The 25,911-nt window shown below is 39.0% G+C and overlaps 1 long non-coding RNA gene across 1 annotated transcript in view; it reads left to right on the forward strand.

Moving 5' to 3' along the window:
* The first annotated feature begins 12,816 nt into the window (after nt 1-12,816).
* LOC124094583 (uncharacterized) overlaps nt 12,817-25,911 on the forward strand; it is a 63,576-nt gene continuing 50,481 nt past the window's right edge. Inside the window, exon 1 of the long non-coding RNA XR_006852285.2 lies at nt 12,817-12,930. This is a non-coding gene — a long non-coding RNA (uncharacterized LOC124094583). The remainder of the gene's footprint in view (nt 12,931-25,911) is intronic.

Here is a 25,911-nt window from a genome sequence, read left to right on the forward strand (position 1 = left end):
ACATCCAAATGGGAGCTTCTCTGTCTTTGAAGGGGGGACCTAGTGGTGCTTGATCAAGTACCTTTAAATCAAGGTAAAAAACAGCTTTTATTCCTTTTCAGTGTAAACATTGGACCTTTTTCTCTAAAGAAGTCGTGTGCAAATAACAATGTTCCAGTCAATGTGGCCCCAAAAGATGATATAACCTGGAGACACTGTAGTTATCTTAGTCAATCTGATAAAATCACCTAGACTCATTTCTTAGAATCATTTCCATTGTTAAGCCATGCATGACTGTATCATATTAAACCCAATCTAAAATTTTATTTACTGTAAGGGTGTGGCAATTGAGCACACAAGTAAAAACATTCTTGTCATACCCATCTTAAAACAGTGCTGAGAATGCCATGGGGGGACAAAAGTGCTCAGGTCACAGAAGATTATTTCAGGAACTGCTCTGCCAGGATCATCCAGAAAAACAGCCTGCCTCATCTTTAAGACTATATATGTTTTTTCTTAGCAACTGTCCACAGAACTTCCACCTATGAACTTAAGACTAAATTTACATGGTAAATGCTACTGTCCCCCAATCAGAGCTCACCAGATCAGCCAAGCACTGAAAGTCCCAATGTGCTTTCTTCATAACTGGATTTTTCTGTCCTAAGGAAATCCCCAACTTTTACTTTTAACTCTGGATCTACCAGAGGCCTCTCCAGCCTATGCATGTCTACTGGACTGTAATCCTACTCTTCATTCTCAAATAAAAGTTAATTTACTGGAGATTCTTCTCTGCATTTCTGTTTGGCATTGACAACAGGAAATAAGATTATATTCTTTTTTCAATTACTTTTTCTCAGCATTCTGAGTGAACTGAATTTGATTAATTGCGATCTAGGTATTGCTGCTGCCGATGCAGAGGTGCCTACTACACTAGAATCTGAACAACCCCCCCACCCCCCCCCAAAAAAAAGGAAACATGCCTGGATATAAAGTTTATAAAATGGGCAGTGTGGTTTGTTAGATGCTCATCTTTATTGGCAGGACTATCCTGCTGTTTGTATTGGCACATTGCCCCAAAAGTAAACTGAATTATCCATTAACAAATTTGAGTAGGCCCTGTGCTAACCTCAGTCTCCTGATGCTGAGTAAAAGTCACGATAAGCACTCACTTTTAATTTGCAGCTTTCAACTGAATTATTTCTTATTTGTCTATGTCCTTTGCTGTGAAATATTTAATGTACTATTTTAGGTTTACGCTATTCAGAAGTGGCTCTGCTAGATTTGTCTTTTCCAAGTCAGGTCTGTTGTGTCATTGGAGAAACCATCAGGTATCCAGTGTGTTTAGAAATCTCCATCCATGACACCCTCTTCAAATCTCTGAGCACAGGGCACATATGGCTCCCCCTTGTATGCAGTTTTTGTAGTGTGACGTATTCCTTCTGGAGAAGTTTTTTTCCTGAGGTTATTAGTTTGTGAGTTATCTCATAATCACGTTTATTGCTTATTCAGTTTCTATCATCTGTGTAATCAATTCCCTGTATCAACTTCCCTCTACTTGAAATTCTTAACCCGTTTTCCTTCTTGGACCCTGAGTAAAACAGGTTGCCATAAAAATAGCAAGCACAGGCTGGGGGCAACTCAGTGGAGAGTGCATGCTTAGCATGTGCAAGGTCCACCCACAGCACGCGCACACACAAGGCAAACATCTAAAGCATTATTTTCATAGCAGAGGAAGATTTTATTTTTTTAGACTCAAGTATGATTTCAAGTGAAACACTTGGTTGTTGGGCTTGGAATTTAGGTAGCATATAGAGAAAAAAAAAAAAAAAACCTCTGAAATTAGGGTGACAGGTTAAAAAAAAAAAAGAGCCCATCTACACTGCATGCTGTGGGTGTAGATTTATGATTAATGAGATAATAGTCAAAATCTTAGATATAAAAACTGCTTTCTATGAATTTTCTCTCAAATTATTAGTAAGATCTTCATATGTTTTTTGTGTCCCTCTCTCATAAATGTTTTCCTATTTCCCTTAAAAATCAGGAGGAAGGGCTGAGATTGTGGTTCAGTGGTAGAGTGCTCACCTAGCTCTTGTGAGGCCCTGGGTTCAATCCTCAGCACTGCATAAAAATAAATAAATAAAGATATTGTGTTCAACTACAACTAAAAAATAAATATCTTTTAAAAAATAAGGAGGAAAATCTCAAAATACCAAAACTGAACCACAATGAAACAATGTGCATAGTCCTTTCACCATTAAAGAAATTAAATTTGTAACTTGAAAACACACACTCACAAAAATTCAGACCCAGTTTCACTAAAGAATTATTACCAGTATCCTGATTCTAAAACCAAAGGACTACGGCCATACCACCCTGAACGCGCCCGATCTCGTCTAAAACCAAAGGAAGTTAAAAAAAAAAAAAAGGAAAGGAAAATTATAGATCAGTATTTCTCATGAATTTAGATGTAAAAATCCTTAATAAAATATTAAAGAGTCAAATATAACAATAGGTACCTTTCATAGCCAAGAGTGCTTTATTCCATACAAGCAAAGCTGGTGGTTTAACATTCAAAAAATATCAATGTAACCTACCATGTGAACAGGCTAAAGAGGAAAAATCATAGGATAGTACGAATTGACAGAGAAAGCATTTGACAAAATCCAATTCTATTAAACATAGCTAGGGGTCCCCACTTGGCAATCAAGTAGGACTGATTCTATTCTATGGCAACTATTCCCATCCTTGATACTCCCTGATATAAGAATAATGTTTTCTGCATCTCATTTTATGAGGTAATGGGTCAGATTTTAAAAGCAATACATGGATGGAAATTATGTAAATCAAATATAGATTAACTGTATCATAATTATCAAAACCACAATTTTAAAAGGTGTTTTAGCATAGAGAAAAGAATGTTTTTATAAATATATAGTGTAGTTGGAAAGTTCACATTTATTTTATGGCATATATCTTACTGACATAAATTTATAAGCACTATTCCATTTCTGTTCCCAAGATCCACCTTTATACATTAACATTTGAATGAATACATTTATTATATAGCCAAGATAGCAATTTCCAGATCCAGCGCTAATGCACTTCCTGGCTCATGCTGAAACTCTTAACAGCAATTAACTAATTCATGAATTAATATTGTTTAGACATAACCCTCTAGAACTAAATGCGATAATTTACGTAAAATGCTTAGCACATTTCCTGGTATATAGTAAATACTCAATAAATAATAGCCATTAGTATTAGTATCATAAACCAAAGATGTCATGAGATTTTCTACATTGATTACTGCAATAAATAAGTTAATTTTAAAAAAAAAGAAAAGCATTTTCAAGCTATGGATAAATTTCTCAAATTCAAGTTCTAAGGTGATGGGTATATTTTTGTGTTCTTCTAAATCCAAACAACACTAACAACCTAAAGTTCAAATTTGAAGATGTCCTGATTGTTTTTCTCTGTAGTGGACTTTACCCATATAGGTGCCCTATATGCCTGTCAATAAAAATTAAGTGTTACTGACTAGTATTTTCATAAGAGCCTAGGATACAGAAAAGTTGTGGCAGCTGAATCTTCTGGGAAGCACATGCTGAGATAGGAGTGTAAAAGGTTGATTGGGGAACTAGGACAAAATGTGGAGATGAACTGGGGAAGAAGCAGTACTAAGCAGGGAGAGCCTCAGAGATGATGATGATCTGCCAGTCTTACTAACAGGAGTCTTGAGTGAAGATTGCTGGTGGGGACACCCACTCAGTACAGGAATGACAGGAAATGGCAGGAATCCTCCTCTGGGTCAGTCTTTAGCTGATGGCTACTCTGGTAAGGTGTGGCCTTGACTCGAAAGTTGAAGCATTTGCCAAAGGCACCAATAAATGGAGTGTGTGAGCTCATCTGTGCTCCTTAGAGCCCAAAGGTCCTGGGAAGCACATCTCCAGGATTTTTTAAAAACTGCTGGAGAAGCTGGGTGCAGTGGTGCACGCCTGTAATCCCAGCAGCTCAGGAGGCTGAGGCAGGAGGATCTCAAGTTCAAAGCCAGCCTCAGAAAAAGCGAGGCACTAAGCAACTCAGTGGGCTAAGCAACCCTGGGCTCGAACCCATTTATTTAGAGACCCTGTCTCTAAATAAAATGCAAAATAGGGTCGGGGATGTGGCTCAGTAGTGGAGAGCCCCTGAGTTCAATCCTGGTACCAAAATAAATAAATAACTGTTGGAGAAGATATTAGTCATTACTTATGTTAACTTCATGGCTCAGAGGACAATGGATGTTGTGGTTTGGATGTGAGGTGTCCCCCAAAAACTCACATGTGAAACAATGTAAGAAGGCTCAGAGAAGAATCCGTGAATTAATTACCCGATTATAGTATTAACTGAGGGATAACTGGAGACAGGTGGGGTGTGGCTGGAGGAAGTGGTTCATTGGGGTGTGGCTTTGGCTTTGTATCTGGTGAGTGGAGTTGTTCCCTCTGCTTTCTGATCATCATGTGAGCTGCTTCCCTCCACCATACTCTTCTGCCATGTTGTTCAGCCTCACCTTGAGCCCTAAGGAATGGAGCTGGCCTTCTGTGGACTAGGACCTCTGAAACCATGAGCCCTCAAATAAACTTTTCCTCCTCTGCAATTGTTCTGGTCAGATCTTTTAGTCACAGCAGCAAAATAGCTGACAAAGACAATGGAGAATCACTGATCAGAGTTCATATCCAAAGCATCGCAGAGCATAGTAGCATCATTGCTCCTCCATTAAAAACCAAGTCAAAGATCCATGGAGAGGAATAGGCTTGTGGATGGCTGGAAAAAATGGTTCCGTCATGTGTGTGTGACACAAACAGAGACAATTATGAGGTTAGAAGGAGAGCTGTTAAGAGGGTCTTTCCCATTGCAAAAAAAAAAAAAAAAATACACTGACTCAAACTCCATGTTCCCTTAAATATACAGTACTCCCCACTGAATATGAAACCTAAAAGATGTCACATATTGGTATGATCTTGCTGATAGCAGGCCCGCCCTGGCCCCTGGGGACTCAACCCCCAGTTCTTTATTATGCATGTCAATGTGGCCAGCTCACAAGGCCATGACGCAGGCTTGCAGTTCCCTGTTTATCCGCCTCGCACATATGTGTCTCGGGAACATCTTGACCTGTTCGAGCCTCCTGATGGGGGATGGTGACGTGACGGTAACCCAAGGACGCAGTTATTACTTTCCCCTCCTCACTTTTGAGTAATTTCCTGCAGCTGTTAAAAAGATATATAAGGGGAACAAATCTGGCAATAAAGCGCACACACGCTCCCTCCTGGATGAAGAACCTTGGTGTCCTGTGTATTTTTTAACCCCGACGTCCCTCGCCGGACTCGGCTCCGTTAGCCGGACGCAGCATGATCTTAACTGAGTGGACAGCTCCCTGGGAATGGTTTGAAAGACGAGCAAGTGGAGTTATAACCACACTGCTGGTGACACTGGAGACCAAAGCTGAGAAGCAATAATGTGCTGCAGCCAGCATCTATGGTCAATCCAAAATTAGCCGTCAACATTTCTGATGTTGTTAACCAGTTTGCAACCAGACTTCCACTTAGTCAACTGCCTTATCAATTTCAGGACTTCTTAGTAAAAGCAGACTCAAAAATAAGTTTTGGCTTGGTTCATTATAGTTGGTCTATATTTGTAAACAGAGGACAGTGATGTCTGAATATTTGTGTTACAGATCTTTTGCAGCTGCCCTGGGCTCGAACCCATGCAGGATTTAGATGTGGAGCTGGTTACTTGTTGATGTTTTCATATTGTATCAGTGAAATATATATTATCATATCAGTTCTTGCCAGGAATTTCTCAACAAAATGGATTTTTTTCTAGTATTTCAACAAATATTGATACAGCCAACCTGATGATGATGATGATGGTGATGATAGAAAGAAAGAAAAGAAAATGCTGGAGAAGGCAAATACAAAAAAAAATCCTTATTGGACCATGGTCTCTTATTTCCTCATGGCTGTTTAGTACTCAATAAAATGCTAATTATGACCATGCTGAGATACTATTTTATGTCTTCTTTAGGTTAAAAATCTAAGAAAGCTAAGTGTGAGAATGTGAGCCAATGTGAACTCTCATATTGTGATGCATGTGTAAATTTACACAATTCCTTTCCAAGCCAATCTGGCATTTCTTATAAAGTTATACATTGATATAACCTATAAGTTAAAATACCACTCCCAGACTTACATGGTAGAGAAACTTGCATATGGATTGAAATGTTATGGCAGCACTTTTAGTAATAATAAAAATGACTAGATATATCTCCCAAATCCAATGACAGAAAGTAAATAAATTTTGATGTATTCTATTTATTCATTGAAATAATATATAGCAGTTAAAATCAATGAACTATAGCTACTCGCATGGATAACTCCTAAGAACATAATTTTGAGGGGTAATTCTTATGAATCTCCTAAGCTCAGAAACAAAACAAAACAGCTCAAGCATATGAAAATATACATTTTTAGAAAATAAGGGGATGATAATATGAAACTCAGACTAATGGTTACATGGATGGATTAGGGAAAAGCTCACAGATAATAAAGGTTGTTATTAAAGATGAAGGTTTTGTGCTGAATATCCAGGTCATGGAGGTTCATCATATTACATTTCATTGTACTACATAACTTATTTTCATGATATATGTGGTTTATAATTTATAAATATTTGTAAATTATTGAGATCATTTTGAAAGCAATAAAAACTCTTGGATAGCATATTTCTGTATCTAAATTGGTTAATGGCTAGACAGAGAGTGGAACCTATGTGTTCTGTCTCCTAGGATAGAGTTCTTAGAAAGTCCACTTTAAAACAAATAGAAGGACTGGGATATGATTCAATGGTAGAGCACTTGCCTAGGCCCTGGGTTCCACACCCACCCAGCACAATCAAAAAGAAATGAAAGGGTGGGGGGTGGAGGAGGGAGAGAGGGAGGAAGTCAGGGAAGGAAGAAAGAACAAAACAGCATACAACTTCCTTTCTCATTAAGTTTTTACTTTTCTTTCTTTCTAATTTATAAAAATAATGCTTGGGTTTTTTTTTTTTTTTTTAAGTCAAGTAATACTTTAGAGTATTAAATAGAAATACTTCCCCTCTGAACCCCTCAACTTCATAATTCCTCTCTTCAGACATAATAACTTTTTTTTTTGTACTGGGAATTGAATTCAGGGGCACCAACCTCTGAGCCACATCCCCAGCCCTATTTTGTATTTTATTTAGAGACAGGGTCTCACTGAGTTGCTTAGTGCCTCACTAAGTTGCTGAGGCTGACTTTGAACTAGCGATCCTCCTGCCTTAGCCTCCCAAGCCACTGAAATTACAGATGTGCACCACTGCACCAGGCTCATAATGACTCTTAATACATCTATGCACTATTCCTGACATTTTCTAAACATCCATAAACATATGTGTATGTATATATATACTCATGTGTGGGTGTGTATATATATATACATATATATGTATGTGTGTATATATATACATGTATATGTATGTATGTGTGTGTGTGTATATATATATATATATATATATATATATATATATATATATATATATGAATGTATGTATACACAAATGTCAATATACCAAACACATATCACATATTCTTTTAAAAATAAAAACATTGAGCTAGGGGTAGAGTTCAGTGGTAGAGTGCTTGTTTAGCACGAAGTCCTGGGTTTGCTCCCCAGCACCACAAAAAAATAATTAATAAAAAAATAAAGATATAAAGCCTGTTTGCCTATCAGTATGTTACAACATCTTGTTCTTTTTCTTGCAATAACACTTTTCATGACAGTACCCAGATATCATCCACAATACTTTTAGGGACTATAAAATTTTCCATTATAACAGATATGCTATGATTTAAGCACTTACTCAATGATAGCTCTTTAGGTTATTGCCAGTGAAGGGGACACTAAATGAGACTCTTTCTAAATGCATGTTAGCAGAGGCTTCCAAGTCTTCAATAATGAAAAGTGCTAGACCACTTAGATAGGGGTCTCTACCAACTGGCTTAGGACACGGATGTCATCGTGCATCTAAAACAGAACAAAACAAAAATATTGGGACTGGGGTTGTAGCTCAGTGGCAGAGCACTTGCCTAGCATGCATGAGGCACTGAATTCGATCCTCAGCACCACATAAAAATGAACAAATAAAATAAAGGCACATGCAAGGCCCTGGGTTCGATCCTGAGCACCACATATAAATAAATAAAATAGTTATTGTGTCCAGCTACAACTACAAAAAATAAATATTAAAAAAAAAGAATTTAAGCCAAAGATGAGTGAAGAAAAAGGTTAGATTAATTTATCTCTACATCTTGAAAAGTTAGGCTTGAAGCAGAATGAAGAATTCTCAAGTTTGAGGCTCAGGTGTGTGGAATGAGAATACATTCCCTAGCAGCAGAAGGAAGTAGAGAACTGAGTTACGATCCTTGCTGGGGAGCATTCTCAGAGCTACACCTGGAAGGAAGGGATGAAGGCAGGATTGGTGGAGCCCAAAGCTTCCTGGATTGGGAGGAACCGGAAGCTTCTTGCTGTGTGGCTGCAACTAAGGATCCACCAATCCTTCTGGGAGTTTTGGAGCTGAAATGGCACTTCTGAGGTGTTCTGAGTTGAGGTGAGAGGGCTGGGCCACTTTATTCCTGCTTCAGTCCATGAATACAGGTCACCCCTGAGAGGGGCAGAATTTTGAGTGAAACAATTATGTGAACCTCATTTTATTTCTTTGGTAGTGTGGATCAAACCCAGGACTTCACACATGCCAGGTAAGTGCTGTAGCACTAAGCTGCACCCCAACACTTCTTTTAATTTTAACTTTGAATCCTGGTCTCACTAAATAGCCCAGGCTGGACAAGAATCTGTGATCCTCCTGCCTCCTGAACAGATGGGATTCCAGGAGTGCTCCCCATGCCTGTCTACAGCAGTTTCGGATTCCAGCATCAGGGAATAGATGCCTTCGCCCTAATGAGGAGCCTGGATGAAGTGCCATAGTATCCACCACAAAAAGGAATCCAGATTTCTTTCTTTCTAGTCCCCAAGAATTTCACTGAGGCCCCCATCTTTGCATTATTTTCACCATTTCTGTGCTTCTCTCAAACTTAGGGGAAATTATTCTGCCATCTCCTAAAATGTACCAGAAAGTGCAGAGGTGTGTGAGGTTGTCCTGGGCTGCTAGATGCATTTTTAAAAACACACATTCACTCATTCTGCTCCTTCTGGGCAAGAGAAAACCTTCAAGCCCAGTTTCTTTCACAGGCTTCCCACATTTTCTCCTTGTTCAGGTTTCCAAACATACTGAGCATCTCTCTTCTCTCCTTCACCCCAGTCTGAGCAAATTTGCATGCTCAATAGACAGAGTGGGATGAAGAGAAACAGGGATGTGACAGGATCAAGGGAAACAGTGCTGCTGGGAACACATTTTTTCCCCCACATAATTTTTATGACATGAGCTCTCTCTGGGTCTAGGTTTTTTGTTTTGTTTTGTTTTAATGTTCAAAGGCACAAGCTTCAGAAATTTAAAAATAATTTTCTTTACTTTCCCACCATAACAACCTTTCCCTGAGGCAAGGATGCATTGACTAAATGAATAAAGGACAAAAAGTTAAAAAAGATTTCAGAAAGGGAATTCTGGGTAATATCTCAAAATAGTATCCTGTCACAATTATATCCAAGGACACTAACAGGACCTGTGGGTAAGATCAATGAGACCTTGTAACAGTCCTTGATGGTTCATGGATTTAGGGAAATAGATTGGATGATCAAAGTCAGGAGAAGGACTCAATTGTTTTCTAAACAAAGAAATAGGGTGCTATAAGTCTACCAGATGTAGACTGGTAACCTTAAACTTCTACTTAGCAATTCCAGAGAAAACTCATCTTGTTCTTTTCTTTGATAGTTTGTCTTGATCAGGCAAAGAATGATGAAGTAAGGTATCTGGATTTCAACAAATGACTTGACGGTCACCTGAGATATCATTATGATATCTGAAGGCCACTGAGTGGTCACATGTGGACCACGATTCTAGAGACTCTACTTGGTTCCTATCCTTTGAGCATTGCTTCTCTTAAGCCCTGTTTTTGTTAACTGTTCATTGTGAAGAGCTAGTCGTGAGGAGATTGTGCCTTTCTTCATATGTGCCGGTCTCAAGCTTGCTAACCACACAAGAAACACAGCCCCCCATTTCTGTGTGAATGCAAGGCAGTTGGGGCCAGCAGTGTACCCTTCTGGAGTAGTATGGAGGGAGAATAGTGCAAATAGCTCAGGATAAACCAAGCAGATTTTTATTAGTCAGCTGAAAGCTGATCATCAGTCACCACCACCTCGGGGACAATAGGGTACAAACTCAGCTGGTCCCAAAGTTGATCCTAGAGGATCTGAGGCTACCTGCTCATGAATACAGTGAGACCCTCCCTGCACTCCTCCAGTGGCATATTCCTGTATCAATTATTTCCATTTTAAGAACATCAGCTCTTCTGAAAAATGACTTCTCATTAGGGTGTTTCCCGGTCATCACCCAAGACATCATAGGTGCTTCTGGTTTCAAGGTGACTTTGTGTCCTTTGGCCATAGTGGCAGTTTCAGTTAATTCTCCTAAACAGCAAGATCATAATATACGCCCATATATACCACACTGCCCCATCTGGAAATTTTCTGGCCTCAAATCCCAGTGGTCACTCTGAGGTAGTACTCATAGACTTTTGCCATTACCTCTGGTCCATGGAAGTACAAATTGCAGATACTTCTGAAATCATAAAGGACCAGTGTTGACAGAGCTGTCACTTTTTGCAATTTGGACACAACCTGCTGTTGTGAAAGTTGCTTTTCAAATCCAGCCTTTCTCCAGGTGGTCTTAATGGGTAGGAGATATTAACTTGCGTCCACTAAGTACAAACAGCCCATCTGTGCACCATGTCTTTTCCTTTCAGAAAGGGAATTCTGGGTAATATCTCAAAATAGTATCCTGTCACAATTATTTCCAGGGTAGAGAACAACATTAGTCTTGTTCTGGGTGCTGTGGAATGTCACAGGTGGTTCCTATGCTGGTTATGCCTAAGAATGTCACCATTGGGTGGGCTCCAGGATCCTTGTAGATTTGTCAACCATTGTTAAGAGTCTGTAAACAAGTCAAAATAACACCTGGCATTTTGCCAGGGGAATGTTAGAGTCTGTAAACAAGTCTGGATGGTGCCTGGCAAAATGCCAGAGGGAGTGGTTTGAGAAGTAACAAAAGCGAGCCATTAAGTGTGGAGATTCCTGATTGGTTGACTGATGTATCTAGTTTATGCTAATTAGATAAGCTGTGTGGAATGTATAAATACTGCTCCTGTCCTGCAATAAACGGCTTCCACTCCTGCTGTATCAATGTACACAAGTTGTTCGTCACCCCTCCCACCCCCCCCCCCCCCCCCCACCCCCGTTATTTTGCTGCAGCCGGACTGCGGCAAACCATCCTGTTATCGTGGGTGTCACTACTACATGTGAGCTAGCCCTGGCTTGTTCTTCAGTTTCTGATGTTTCCATAGTATCACCAATACAGTGTGTCATCACCACTGTGAGCTGATGATGAATTTAAATGGCCATGTGGCAGTATGACAAGTGTAAATTGGAACCCTCCCACATGAAGAGAGACTGAGGTGGGCTTTTTATTCTGAGATCATGATCAAGAAAAAAAAAAAAAAACAACAAACAAATATTTGCACCATCAGCCACTGAGCTCCAGTCCCCTTTGCCTTGTCATTTGTGTGTGTCTTTGAAACCCTGTCAGGGACTGCTCATGCTGTAGGTGGCACTAGACTCAAGCCTCAAAAATACTGTTGGTCTCCAAGAGCCTTTTTCTTGGTCCACACAGGGATTTTAGATAGAGAATTTGGTGGTGCCAGCACCCCAACTTCAAACATGTCATTAATTAAAGTGATACTTTCTTTTTGCCCACTACTATCTATCCAATAATATTTCAGACTAACAAGTTATGTGAGCTTTGGCAATTCTAGAGGTTTCCACTTGGTATGCCCAATTAATAATGACCAAGGGGCAAACTTACATGCCTTTGGTTTTACAATACTAGGTCTGGGAAGCATGCTTCATTCAGACATAAAATCCATCTCAATGATGCTTTCAGGTAGAGGAGATAGAAACACTTCATATAACATTGTCTCAAACATTATGCTACAAAGAGAAAGCTCCCTTTTTTTCTTTTTGATAGTTTGACATGGTCAGACAAAGGTTGTTGAAATAAGGTATTTGCAGCAAATAACTTGATGGGTTCCTGAGATGTTCTGGTCAATAAGATGCAAAAATGGGGACCAGAAAAGAGAAGGGCTAGAAGATTTGTGATACGATGAACCACTGTGCCTAAAGAGAGCTGGAATGAAGAGCAAAGTGTCAAGATGGGGACAGAACTGAGTACATGAGACCTGGTGAAGAAAAGCCTTGGGAAACCACAGAAATCTGGGAACCGGAAATTTACGACTCATTATTATCACAGTTGTAAAAATCTGTGATAATGACCAGTCAAGACCTATAAATATTTTATTGTGGATTAATTAAATTTTGGAAACATTTATTACAGACACAATAAAAAACCCAAAAGAACAAATATCACAAATGCAGAAGTAAAATGAATGATGCATTCTCCCCAGTACAAAAATTCACCCCATCTAGTGAAATATTAATTCTGTGGGGTGCAAAGAAAAAACACTCAGGCAAATTTCTGATCTTTGGAATTTGTCTCAAAAGCAAATAAAAATAAACAAACTCAGGTAAGGTGTTGTGAGGTAATCAGTTTCCAGCAGGGTGATATATTCATTCCACTAAATGCGCTGAGTGTCCACGCTGTACTCAGGGAATCCGGGAGCCCCCATGAGATTGCTTCTGGCTCCAAGGGGAAGCTCCCCATCAGAAGAATCAGGTAAGACACAACTGATACAGAATAGGACTCCACGGGGACTTCTTGCTCAAGTGAAAGGGAGACAGCACTGACTGAGGTAGTGTCCAAATGGCTCTCAGGACAAAGGAGAGAGCTAGTTTTATTCATGTGAATGGGTGCTAAGGGGTGGTTTAGAGTTTGGGAATGTTAATTGTTTGAAGGCTTTTTGTTGTGTGTATGTGTACTGGGAGTTGAACCTAGGAGTGCTTAACCACAGAACCACACCCCTAGCCCTTTTTGTATTTTATTTAGAGACAGGGTCTTGCAGAGTTGCTTAGGGCTTCCCTAAGTTGCTGAGGCTGGCTTTGAACTCATGATCCTCCTGCTTCAGCCTCCTGAGCCACTATTAAGGTACATTTCAAAAGGTGTTTTTCTTTTTTAAATGTATTTTTAGTGTGTTACTTAAATACATAATAGTGGGTTCATTTTGACATATTCATAAATACATACAATAGAGTTCTCTCCACTCAAAAGGTGTTTTTCTCTTCCTGGGTAAGCACTTTATCCTCAAGGGAGGGGTAGTTAGTTATTCATTCAGATGCCAAATATTACATTTTCACGTTGATACTGCATTCTCTACGACATCTCCATGTTGTGAGGAGGACGAGTTGCTGTAGCTGGTAAGAGAACACATAAGTGGGGAGTGGAAGAAAATGCAAATTATGGCAAGTAACATGTTAAGCCCTGGGGTTTTGCTGTTTTGGTGACTGTTCAACATTCTTATCCTGTATGTTATTTGTCCTTGGAGAGTCACGAGGAGGGTGTCCTGGCTTTAATGACACACCTGTTTCTTGAGGCTGATACGACTTTGAGTTAGCAAGAAGCCAGGGAAAGGCATGCCATGCCCCTGCTGGCTCACAGGTGTGAGTGAAAGTGGGGGAGAGGGGACGCATGTACCATGCCTTTCATACCTAACAAGCTGGACATTAAGACCCAGGAGAGCATTTCCCTTTGTGCCCATGGTGGTCCCTGATGGTCTCATTCCCCCATAATCTTAAGGGGTGCTGATTATTGTGGGGGTCCCTGGCTGTCTCAAGATGACTTTTAGGAGCACCTGCAGTTCTGAGCAGCCATGATTCTCCTCTTAGAAAAGGCAAGTGCGGAACCAAAACCCAGTGAGTTGTCACTTCTTTTACAAAAGTGTTTTACATGATTTACAGAAAAATTAGTGATTCAGAAAGAATTTTACAAAAGCCTGTGGATACACTCGGAGTCAATTTTATGGCTCATGACTGGCAACATTAATGGAAGCACTAATAAAAGTTATGATACATAGTCATAAAAACTCCTGAGCATGGACTCATAAATTATATTGCAACAGGATTTGCTAAGGCAGTTAATTTTTCCTTTGTGATTTAAGACAGAGTAGACTTTGCACTCAGCTTAGCTGCCCCTCAGGAGACTTATAAACTTCATTTTAGTCTAAAGACTGAGGTGAAACTCCACTGTTTCAAACATAAAACAACCGTGAGCATATAGACGTAAAAAAAGTGACATTCTAGGCTGACAAAATGGAAATGGCTTAGTCATTCCATCTGATGCTAGAACCCAGAGAGGACTCATGGGATACTCCCAGCTTGAAATTTGGTTGCTTTTGTCCCTTTCAGTTCTACCAAAATCATGGACCAAAGTTTGATGAGGAAGGAAGATGTATACTAGCTTTGGTGAGGGCTGTTGTTTTTGCACTTACTTCTCCCAACTTCTGGTTATCAGAGCCCTTTTCTGTTCCACTTAAGAACTGCTCCAGGTGTGATGGCACATGCCTATAATACCAGTGACTCAGGAGGTGGAGGCAGGAAGATTGCAAGTTCAAGGCCAGCCTCAGCAACTTGGCGAAGCTCTGTCTCCAAATTAAAAACAAAAAGGGCTGAGAATGTGGCTCTGTGGTAAATTGTCCCTGGGTTCTATCCCCAGTATAAAAAAACCAAAAACAAAACAACAACAACAACAACAACAAAAAAAAAACAGCTCCTATCACATCAGATGAAGGTGCCCATCCTAAGACTTCCCCTTCCCCTCCCTTTGGGGTGTGGCTCTTAATCCAAGTTCCCATCCACAAGAGCAGTTACTCTCCCTAGGATTGGGTTAGGGGGACATCTGATCCAAGGAGGTCCTGAATTCTTTTTCAGAGATTACTGGGGCTACCAGGAGGATGTGCGATCACAAGCCCTGTAGATCTTTAGAGCAGAGGTGCTGGGAACCCATCCTTGCCACCAGAAGGAGAGGCTCCCTCAGAGTAAACCAGCAGAAAGGAGAGGAGAGAGAGAAAGGGAGGGAGGAGCCTGATGACATCATCCAGCTGTGGTTACATCCTTCTTGAGCCTTAGACTTTTCAGATTCACACGACAATGAATTCTGGTCTCCTTCAACAAGTGTGAGTTCAATTTCAGAACTTGTCACCCTAAGTCTTTGTTCATTAACCATGGCAGTTACTTTTATTTGGTAGATAAAATAGCTTGTCCCCAGTACATTTTCTGATAATTATCTTCAAAGAGCAGGAACCCTGAGTAAGAGGAGGACTTTACAACTTAGAACTAAATATTTTAGTCACTCATCTCATTTATTTATTTTGGAAAAGTGACCCGCTCATTCCCACTACTTAAGAAGGAATATCACTGAGCATAAAAGCTGTCCTGAAATTGGAGCTTTTCTTTTCCAAGTGAAAGCAAGCTTGTCATTGTGACAGATTGCATTTTCCAAAAATGGCTGCACGGATTTATCAATTCCATCCCACATCCTCTTTGTACAATGTAGCTAACACTCCTCCTCCCAAGAGATGGAATCTAGATTCTCTTTCCTTGGATCAGACAGGGGCTGTGACAAGCTGAATTTCTGGGGTTTGGTGTGAGGGATGCAACATGGCTTCTGAGGCTGGGCTATAAAAGGATAGAACTCCTGCCTGCCTCTCTTGGGATGTTGCCCAGGGAACCCAGCATCTATGCTGGGTAGAAACTCAGGCCATCCCATGTGGAGTGGCTCCTATGAAGAGGACCCAAGAGCCCTAGTGGACAGCAGCATCACGTTCCTGTAATGTGTGTGAACAAGCCTTCAGATGACTCCCTCCCAAGACTTGGAAGCTTCCCCACTAGGCCCTCTATATAGCCATTCCCACTGTGCCCTGTCTGAATTCTAGACCACTAAAAGACATGAGAGATGATAAAATACTATTATTTTGTTAAGCCATTAAATTTTGGATCAATTTACCAAATAGTGATAGATAATTAAAACTGCTTGTCTTGGTTGAGATGAGATATATTTCTGAAAAAAAAACATGGAAGTATAATTGTATAGTTAAAAACCTATTTTCTCAGAAAGTTTAAGTAACAGTGGCAGAGGTATTTGGGAGGTTTAACACTGGTGATTGTGTGGCCTTTTAAGTAGGATGAGGCCTTCTCAGAAGTGAAAATGCTCAACTGAGAAGCAGGGAATCTCCAAACGACTGCTTAGCATTTGGATTCACTTCAACCTGGAAAAAATGGTGAAATCGAATGCTTCAGTATTAGAACTGTGTCTACCTATTTGAAGTTCTGCTTTATTGAGTCAGTTTTTGTTGGTGACTATAGCAGAAATGATGCACTGTGTTTTTTTTCCAGTCCATTTCATTTAACTCATGGGCACATGAGGAAAATTTCCCATCCTCCCTGCTGTTAGATAGAATGATTGAGTTCTGACCAATGGACCATGAGAGAAACCAAAGTGTTCTATCTAGTGGAAGGCATTTGAGGGCAAATATGCTTTCTTTGCATTCCAACCTTTTGTTTGGAACCTGGGGCAGCTAGGAATCGAACACAGAAGAGTTTCAGTCTGCCTGGATCCCTGAATGACTGTGTGGAGCATACCCTTCCTGCTCCCCACTCAGCTTTGGACTGTGAGATGACAGAGAAGTAAACATTTATTGTGCTAATCCATTGAGATTTTGCATTTTCTTTTTATTTTTTAGTTTAGGTGGACACAATATTTTATTTCTGTGTAGTGCTGAGGATCGAACCCACTGCCTTATGCATACTAGGTGAGCACTCTACCACTGAGCCACAACCCAAGTCCAAAGAGACTTTGCTAGTAGCAGCCAGTATCAATGAATCTGTGCAGTAGCCCATCACATAATTACTCACCACTATGTCTAAAATTCAGTTAAAAACCTGGCTTTAACTGCTTTCCCCCATCCCAGTCTACCCCAACTAATCAACCTGTGGATTTACATTTGACATCAATCCTTTTTCTATTCTTATTGCATTACTATAATTCAGCCTGTAATTGAACTCCTGACAGATTTAATCGTTCTCCATTCCCATTCTCCAGATAGAGTGATATTTCTGAAATGTTTATCTAATCACATCATGCTGCTATTTGTAACTATTTCCCTTCAACTTCATCTCCTTCTAGTCCCTGCTATACCTCCCTGTCTGGAATACACTCCTCTTACGCTCTTCTTTTCGTAGGAATGGATCTGATTCAGATTTTGGTGTTCTTCATCCAATAAGCCTGTCTTGAACCTCTGGTTCATTCTAGTCAGATGCCTCTGCTTATGAGCTTCCATAGTACTCTTCATTTGTCTTAGAGGAGAACTTAGGATACCTTATTTTCATTGTTTAGTTGTCTGTTTCTTCTGTCTGGATTATACATGCTATAAAGACTTTAGGACATTACACATTTCTGGGTCCCAGAAAAATGTCTGGCATGCAGTAGAAAATGTATAAATATATGTAATACATATGTATATACGCCACATACATATCATATGTATACATATGTGATTGATGATATAAATCAATGACCAAAAAAAAAAAAAACCAAGCAAACAGAAAACAAAAACAAAACTCCCAAAGACCCTTCTTTCACATAAGTATATTAACTGATGTCTAAACTAGAGTTAGCAATGCTATAAGTAAAAATAGTTCTAAAAATCATTTAAAACTCAGCCATTGGGCTGTGGTTGTGGTTCAGTGATAGAGTGCTCACCTAGCACATGTGAGGCACTAGGTTTGATACTCAGCACCACATAAAAATAAATAAATAAGATAAAGTCATTGTGTCCATCTGCAACTAAAGGAAAATATTTAAAAACTTAGCCATGTATTGGCTTCTTTCCAGCTTCTTTTTCTTTGCTCACTTGAGAGATGCAAAACAATTTTATCAGTTAATAAAATGTTTATTTTTTTTTGAATTCCAAATTTGATTAATTGCTAAGGCCCATCTAGTCTCTGAAAGTGCATGTACTTAAAAGTTTTAAAAAGCCTAAGTCATATGGGCACTAGATTTTAATTTAAATTTTTGAGAGGCAGGATGATAATTGTTAATAATGGGGATAGCAGCCAGTATCCATGAATCTATGAATGAAATTTATATACTTAAAATTTCTGTTAACATATCAGTATTTCCAGCTTAGAAATCTATTTAGTAATCAATTTCCATTACCTTAAAGATATAGTTTTAAAATTATAATGTCACACTTTGTTTTGGGGCAGGTCATAATTTTTTGTAATTTTTTTTTAGTTGTAGTTGGACACAATACCTTTATTTTATTTATTTTTGTGTTGTGCTGAGGATCAAACACCTGGCATGTGCTAGGCGAGCACTCTACTGCTGAGCAACAACCCCAGACCCCAGGTCATAATTTATTTAAGAAACCAGTAATAAAAAATAAGAAAATAAACTAATTTACAAAGAGAGCATGGGTAATATCTTAGGGAAGGTGCAATAAAATATAGTGTTCCATCATTTTCATTTTTATCTCTATAGACACTTTCAATTCATGAAAGAGTTATAAGATCAGTTACTACAGAAAGGAAAATAAAATTTCACAAATTGATTCCTATAAAATTTTTGAAGTGAAAGAAAAGGCAGAGGGAGAATAAGAATCTGGGGAGACAGAAAAAACTTCACAATTGCCATAAGTATTAAATTTCAAGCCCAGGCATGTGTGTATACAAATCATTTCTGATGCAGAGGATTGTATGGTAGACATAGCTCAGAATATATCTGAAAGGATATTGTTTTTGTTTGGGGGTTTGTTTTTTTGGTACAGGGATTGAACCCAAGGGGACTTAACCACTGAATCACATCCCCAGTCCTATTTATTTTTTATTTTGAGACAGGGTTTCATTAAGTTGCTGAGGCTGTCTTTGAGCTTGCAACTCTCCTGCCTCAGCCTCCTGAGTCACTGAAAGAATGGTATCTGAACCTGCACTCAGACTTGCTCTGTGAAGCTCTGTACTTCCCAGTTCTTTCATTCTTATAGTTTCAGCTCAACATTCAGACATTTTATGCAATACAAGTTTGACAAAAGCATTATGTTCTCTAGGGAAATAGCTTCCATGGAACATAAAATAGTCTGTTGTGCAAAAGCAATAGCAGCTGGTGGAGTTTATAGAAACTAGCAGAGCCCAATATGATGAATTATAAACATGCTTATGTTTTAAGCAAGCACTAACATAAAAGAGGCAACAGAACACAGAGCTTCTAGTTAGCTCAAGGAATATGCACAGTATCAAGGCAACTGTACGGAATGATTAGAAGATCCAACAAGTTCAGGAACAAGACTATATTTTGCTCTTTCCTTTTTTTAGATATCAAGTGTAGAGAATTAAGATAATCCTATTCTTTCATTTTTGGTATATTACTATATTTATTTGCAGGAGGTTTCTTTCTTCTTAACCCTTTCATTCCTGCTCCCCACTTCTCTTTCACCCTCCAGGTCATAGGTATCAAGAGTAATGTGTTGGGCTTGGGTTGTGACTTAATGGTAGCGTGCTTGCCTAGCATGTGTGAGACACTGGGTTTGATCCTCAGCACCACATGAAAAATAAACAAGTAAAATAAAGGTATTGTGTACATTTATAACTAAAACTATTTTTAAAAAGAGAAATGTGTTTAGGATATGGCCTTCTATATGGAAGCATTTTGAAAAATATTGTACTGTTTCTTATGAGTTGATGTTGTAAATGTATATTAATAGGATTGCACTGCACATCTCAACCTGTTTCTTTTCTTATACGCTAGATTTTCAAGTTCTATCGATGTTTCTCTATATAGTTCTGGTTCATTATTGCCAATAGCAACAGAGTATCCACAGTGTACCTCCAATTCCATTTTACTCCCCCATTGCCACCATGATAAACTTACATTGCCTCTACATCTCTACTGTCACAAAGCAGACATCTTAGATTGGGTGGTTATTTGATATACACATACTTAATTTCACCAGATTGCTTTTGAAAATCACTACACAAGTCTACTTTAGTAGTACAACCCAGTGAGAGTTGCTTTTCCTTCTCACTTTACTAGAATGCTTTGAATACTCTAGTTCTGCACTGTCCAATATGGTAGCTACTAGCCATGCATGGCTACTTAGACAGTTCTTCAGTTACACTATCTCATTTCAATTGTTCAATGGCCCAGTGTGGGTAGTGGTACTATATTAGAGAATACAGATAAAGAACATTTCCATCACCACAAAAGTTCTTTTGGACAGTGCTACTAAAAATATTGACCCTTTATCAATTTTTTTTTTGAGATGGTCTCACCATGTTACCTATGTAGGCCTCAAATCCTTGGATTCAAGCAGTCCTTTGTCAGTCTCCTGGGACCACAGGCATGCATCATGTGCCCTCCCTTTTCAATTTTTAATTTTGAAAACATCTTCTTCTAAATGGTCACTCAATTGTAAATCTTCCTATTGTGCCATTCATTGTGTTAATCTTTGGTGTTCATATAGTCACACCTTTTTTTTTTTTTTACTCTCTAATGGGATCTTAGGAAGTGCTTTCGCACCCCATGTAGTTAAGAAATAGTCTATATATTCTGCTATCCACTTTATAACTTTACATTTCACATTTAGATCTTTTGTCCACTTAGATGTTATTTTATAAATGGAATAAGAAAATTCCAACTTTATTTTTCTATATACATTGGGTCCCTTTTCCAAACACCATATGTTAAACAACCTATCCCTTTCTTCCTGGTTTGTGGGGCCATCTCAATCAAGTATCAAATCCCCATCTGTCTATTTTTTTTAAGCTTTTTAAATACCTTTATTTTTATTTATTTATTTTTATGTAGTGCCAAGGATTGAACCCAGGGCCTCATGCATGCTAGGTGAATGCTCTACCACTGAGTCACAACCTCAGTCCCCCATCTGTCTATTTTGAGGGTCCTCTCCTATCCTATTCTGCTTCCATTCCATCCCCTTGCATCCTGTTGTGTTCCATTCCATACCCAATTTGTTTGGCTTGTGCCAAACCTAGACTGATTGTCATTTATTTCTAGAAAACCAATCCTCTCCTAAATCAGACTCTCCTAATTATTTCCTTTGGTAAATGTAGACTTGCATAACTGTTAACATCAGAAATATTGAAATCTTATATGTGCTGAAGTCTACAGTTTCACTGCATTTTTCAATATACAATGAGTAAATCTAGTATTTATCTGAACATTTGTACTATAGCCACTTATATAGCAACAGAATAGAACTTCCAAAACTTCATACTTATTTCATAGTAATATTTTTAATTTCCCCCCCCCCCCAAAATGATTACATTTCTCTCATCTTGTTCTGATGTACATGTGTGTGTGTGTATACTATGGATGGATCCCAGAGCCCTGTGCGTGCTAAGCATGTACTGTAACACTGAGCTACATCTCCAGATCCAGGTCCACATACATCCCCACTTTTTAAAGATTTATTTTAAGACAGGGTCTTGCCAAGTTTCCCAGGCTGGCCTCCAACTCACAATCTTCCTGCCTAGGACTACAGGTGTCCACCATCATGCTTAGCAATTTAACAATACTTTTTTTTTTTTTCAAGTCTGTATTTTTCTCTTTGGCATCTATTTACCACAGGACCAATTATGTTAACTATAGTTTCTTATTTTTTGTATTCTTGATGCTCTGACATTTGGGGGCCTTACAGACCCAAGGGGAAACAACCCCCAGGGCTTGCTAATTCCTAAACATAGAGAGCATTTGCTTGGGAGAAAACCAGCCACCCCTTTTATCTTAACTCTTATAAAACAAGCTTGTATTACCCCTGCCTGAAATCACTCCAGGGCCAGGTATTAGACAACTAGAGACCATCCTGATGATCCAAAGTCCATCAGAATTATTCAAACTAGCCAATCCTAAACTGTATTCCTGCTCTGTCTTGTCTTTCCTGCAGAAAACCCATAAAGGGTGTGGCCTAGGATCTCTTCTTGCTTTTCTCTGCCTCCTGATCAAACCTGGTCCTTCCCATGTGACCGGGTGTGGTGTGGAGTATATTTCCTTCTTTTTGGAAATACAAGTAATAAATTCTTCCTTCAGTGGCACTGGCCTTTCTATGCTAGCACTTGGTCACTTGCATAAATTAAAATCCTGTGAGTATACGTGAGATGTATCTATAGAAGTTCTACTATAGCATCCCTATCACCACCAAACAAAAAATGAGAGTAGGAAAAAATCAAACTGTATCACAAGGTAAACAGTAAAAAACAATTCTTCTTCCCACTCCAGACCTTAAGTTCTCTAGAATTCCTGGCTTCACTTTAAAATATCAGTTGTTTATATAACCATTTATGACATTGTAGGATTTCGACAACAGTAAGGAGATAGAAGAATCCAGAAGGAGTTCATGCATCTGCATTAGGCCTGACTTGAATGATTTCTATATAAGGCAATGCTGTAGAAAAGTTTTAAAATAGTTAGTGTTTCCAAATATTCCTTAGTCCCCAGCTTTGACCAAAATATGTATGCCTGTGGCAACTGTGAAATGCAGCCTGTGTGGTTTGATGCTCCCACATCAGTTAAATACTTTTAACATTTGCTTTTAAAACCAGCATCATACCATATAAAGATGAAAGGAAAAATCCTGCCATTAATCTAAAATTTTTACTTAGAATGGCATCAAATAACAAATAAAAAAGATCACAAGATGAGACAGGAAGTTCAAAAGGAAGGGAAAAGCTTTATATTTTAGTACCTATAATGGCATTTTTTTTCTTGCTTTTGCTTAGGAGTGCTCCTCAGTTTAATTTTCTGGGGTCTAAAAATTATGTAGGGAGCTGTGGAGGAGGAGGCTTCCAGGGAGTGAGGTCAAGTCACCCAGAGCCAGGAGCTACCTGGATCCTGATGACCTGAATGCCCAGCCCCCACAGGCCTGCCTGATCAAGTCTTAGTTCTTCCTGTAGGGCTTCCTACTTGATTGTTCTGGGTCCCCATATGTCCTAGATGTATATTATTTTGTTATTTCTGCAAGATTTATAACATTTCCCTAATCTGAGACAGAGTTTTCTATTTTTTGCAACTGCAAACACCTAACATAAAAGGCTTAAACTGTTATGATTTTTATTCAGTAAGTTATGAATACTTGAGCTGGGGATATAGCTCAGTGGTAGAACACTTGCCTAGCATATTCAAGGCTCCGGGTTCAATTCCCAGTACCACCAAAAAAGAAAAAATTATATATACTCATTTTCATATTGCTAACTGAAGTTATGTTAATAAAAATTTTTAAATTTAATTTAAATTAAAATTAGCTTGAAAACTCTGCATGAAAAATTTGGGCAAGTGAAATATTTCTGAGCTGAAATGCTCTAAAAATCAGCAAAATGAATACAAGCCTTGGTACCTTTATCCAACTTCTGCCCCAAGGGACTCTAAGCTTTATGTAGCATTCAGAAAGACATGCCAGGAGTTACATGAGTGCTGTGGCTTTGGTCTAAGCGTAGCAGTGACATTTGCCCTGCAACAGATCATTAAATGGAAGGAGAAACAAATGTGAGGCTGTGATCAAGGACGACAGGACTGGATTGTGGAAATCAGGGAGCAAACCAGAAAACTTGAGCAAATCAAATGTACAATGTGATAGAGGCCATGAGCTTCTTCAGGGAATTCTGTTTTACCTTTAAAATTTATCCTTTTTTTTTTCCATTTTTCCCTGAGGGGAAAATGAAATGGAATGAGGGATAGAAAGAGAATTTAAACATTTTAGTAAAGTATGGGCTTATCTACCTAGTGCACAGTATATAAAAATTGAAAGAAACTGAAAAAATATCTTAGATTTATTGGCAAATGTATACTTAGGATTGAGGTAAATATAGACTGTATGTCTAAATTTGGGCCTTCCTTCCTGCCCTGCAGAGAGGTCCTCCAACCAGAACTGCCTGGGAACTCAGCCTACTCAGTGGCAATGGGTCAGCCAAGACAAAGGGCCACATGCCAGCCACAAACACAGACTGTGAGAAAAACTTTGAAAAATGTAATGTCTATATTATAGTTTGATTGATATTGTGTTTCCAAAGCTAAATAATCATTTTGAAATTTGATAGCTCTTTGCTACCTTGGTTTGTTCAGGGTGCTCTTCTTAAGAACCAGGGGTACGTGCATGTAGCAGATGACCTTCTGCACACACCCAACCATGTAAGTCACCAGTCTTTCATGTGGAGAGGTAACATGTTTTGGTTGAGGTAAGGCTGTGCTGAAAATAGACACAGGAAACGTCTAGAGAACATCACAGATAACACATCCAGAAGAAAGTCAGGTCTTGGGTTGTGCAGGCTAATTATGAAAATGAGTATTTTTTTTTTATTAGTTACACATGACAGTACAATGATCTTGACATTTCATACATTTGAATCAAATGGGGTATAATTTCTCATTTTTCTGATTGTACAGGTTGCAGAATCACATTGGTCATACAGTCACATATATACATACAGCAATAATAATGTCTATTTTATTCTCCTGCCCTTCCTACCCCTACTTCCCCTCCCCTCCCCTCCCATCGAAAGTGAGTATTTTTGGAGATTAGATTCCCACAAACTTCTCCCCACACCACAGCTTATGTGGAAGAATACAGGGTTGAATGGAGTATCCATTTTGTTTGATTATAGCAAAAATGGATAAGAAGCAAGACGTTCATTGTCATTAAGACCTTTAGAATTTATCATTACCTTGAGAAATTGCTTGTACTTTTTCCTTTTTTGGTGAGAAAACTGCTTTCATTGTTGATCTGACCCTTCTATGTGGGTACTTGGTGTGAAATTGACTGTCTATTATGTGATCAGGAAGGTGGGAGCAGGAGTTGAACTATGGGTAGGACAGGAGGGGCTGCGGAGAACCTAAGGTGAAGGTTCCCAAAGTAGAGTCCCTGAACCAACAGCATCAAGGTCTCCCTGGTTTGCATTTTTAATAAAATGCACCCCAGACCTACTGAATCAGAAACTCTCAGGGGGCCCAGCACTCTGCTGCCTTTTAATAAGCCCACCAGGTGAGGGCGATGCACTAGAAAGTTCAAGAGCTTCCAGACCAGAAAGTGTAATCTGGGCCTGGTGTGCTTTATTGAGGCATTCCATCCTCAGGTGTGTCCTGTCTTTTGGGCCCTACCTCAGGGCACCTGGTGTCTATGCCTAGGCTCTGACTTCAATCTATTTTCATCTGCTGAAATAGGAAAAGTAAAGCGTCGAAACTTTATGTTCTTGCTCTTATTTTTCTGTTTTTGACTGGGTTGGAGATCGAACTCAGGGCCTCTCACTTGTTAGGCAAGAGCTCTACTACTGAGCTATACTTCTAGCCTTCAAATCTTTAATCTCAGGAAATCATCTGCTTTCACACTCAGGGAACTAAATACAGAAAATTTATTCAAATAATTTGCATATTCAGGAAGGCGTTTTGGAAGGAGATAACACTGAGTAACTCAAATTGTGTATTGGAAATCATTGGGGAATCTCCCGTTTATTTAAATCGAGATTCTTTCTGGAATGTCATAATGTTTATTACAAGCCATTAGCCAAATGGTACCACATTAACCTTCACACTGGTCTTATTGACATCAGGGGCTAAACAGGTGGCTTATGGCCATTGGCATGAAGCTATCACCTTATAATGATGGAGTTATAAATATCAGATTACTGCTTCACCTTGATTGGCCCATTTGTTGAATACTTGAGTCATTCAAAATTTATGAGCCTGAGTTCAAAGCTGCACTGTAGG

The sequence above is a fragment of the Marmota monax genome, unplaced genomic scaffold (assembly GCF_021218885.2).
Source record: "Marmota monax isolate L192 unplaced genomic scaffold, Marmota_monax_Labrador192_F-V1.1 WCK01_AAM20220418_F8-fsc00007, whole genome shotgun sequence".
In the NCBI taxonomy this organism is placed as follows: domain Eukaryota; kingdom Metazoa; phylum Chordata; class Mammalia; order Rodentia; family Sciuridae; genus Marmota; species Marmota monax.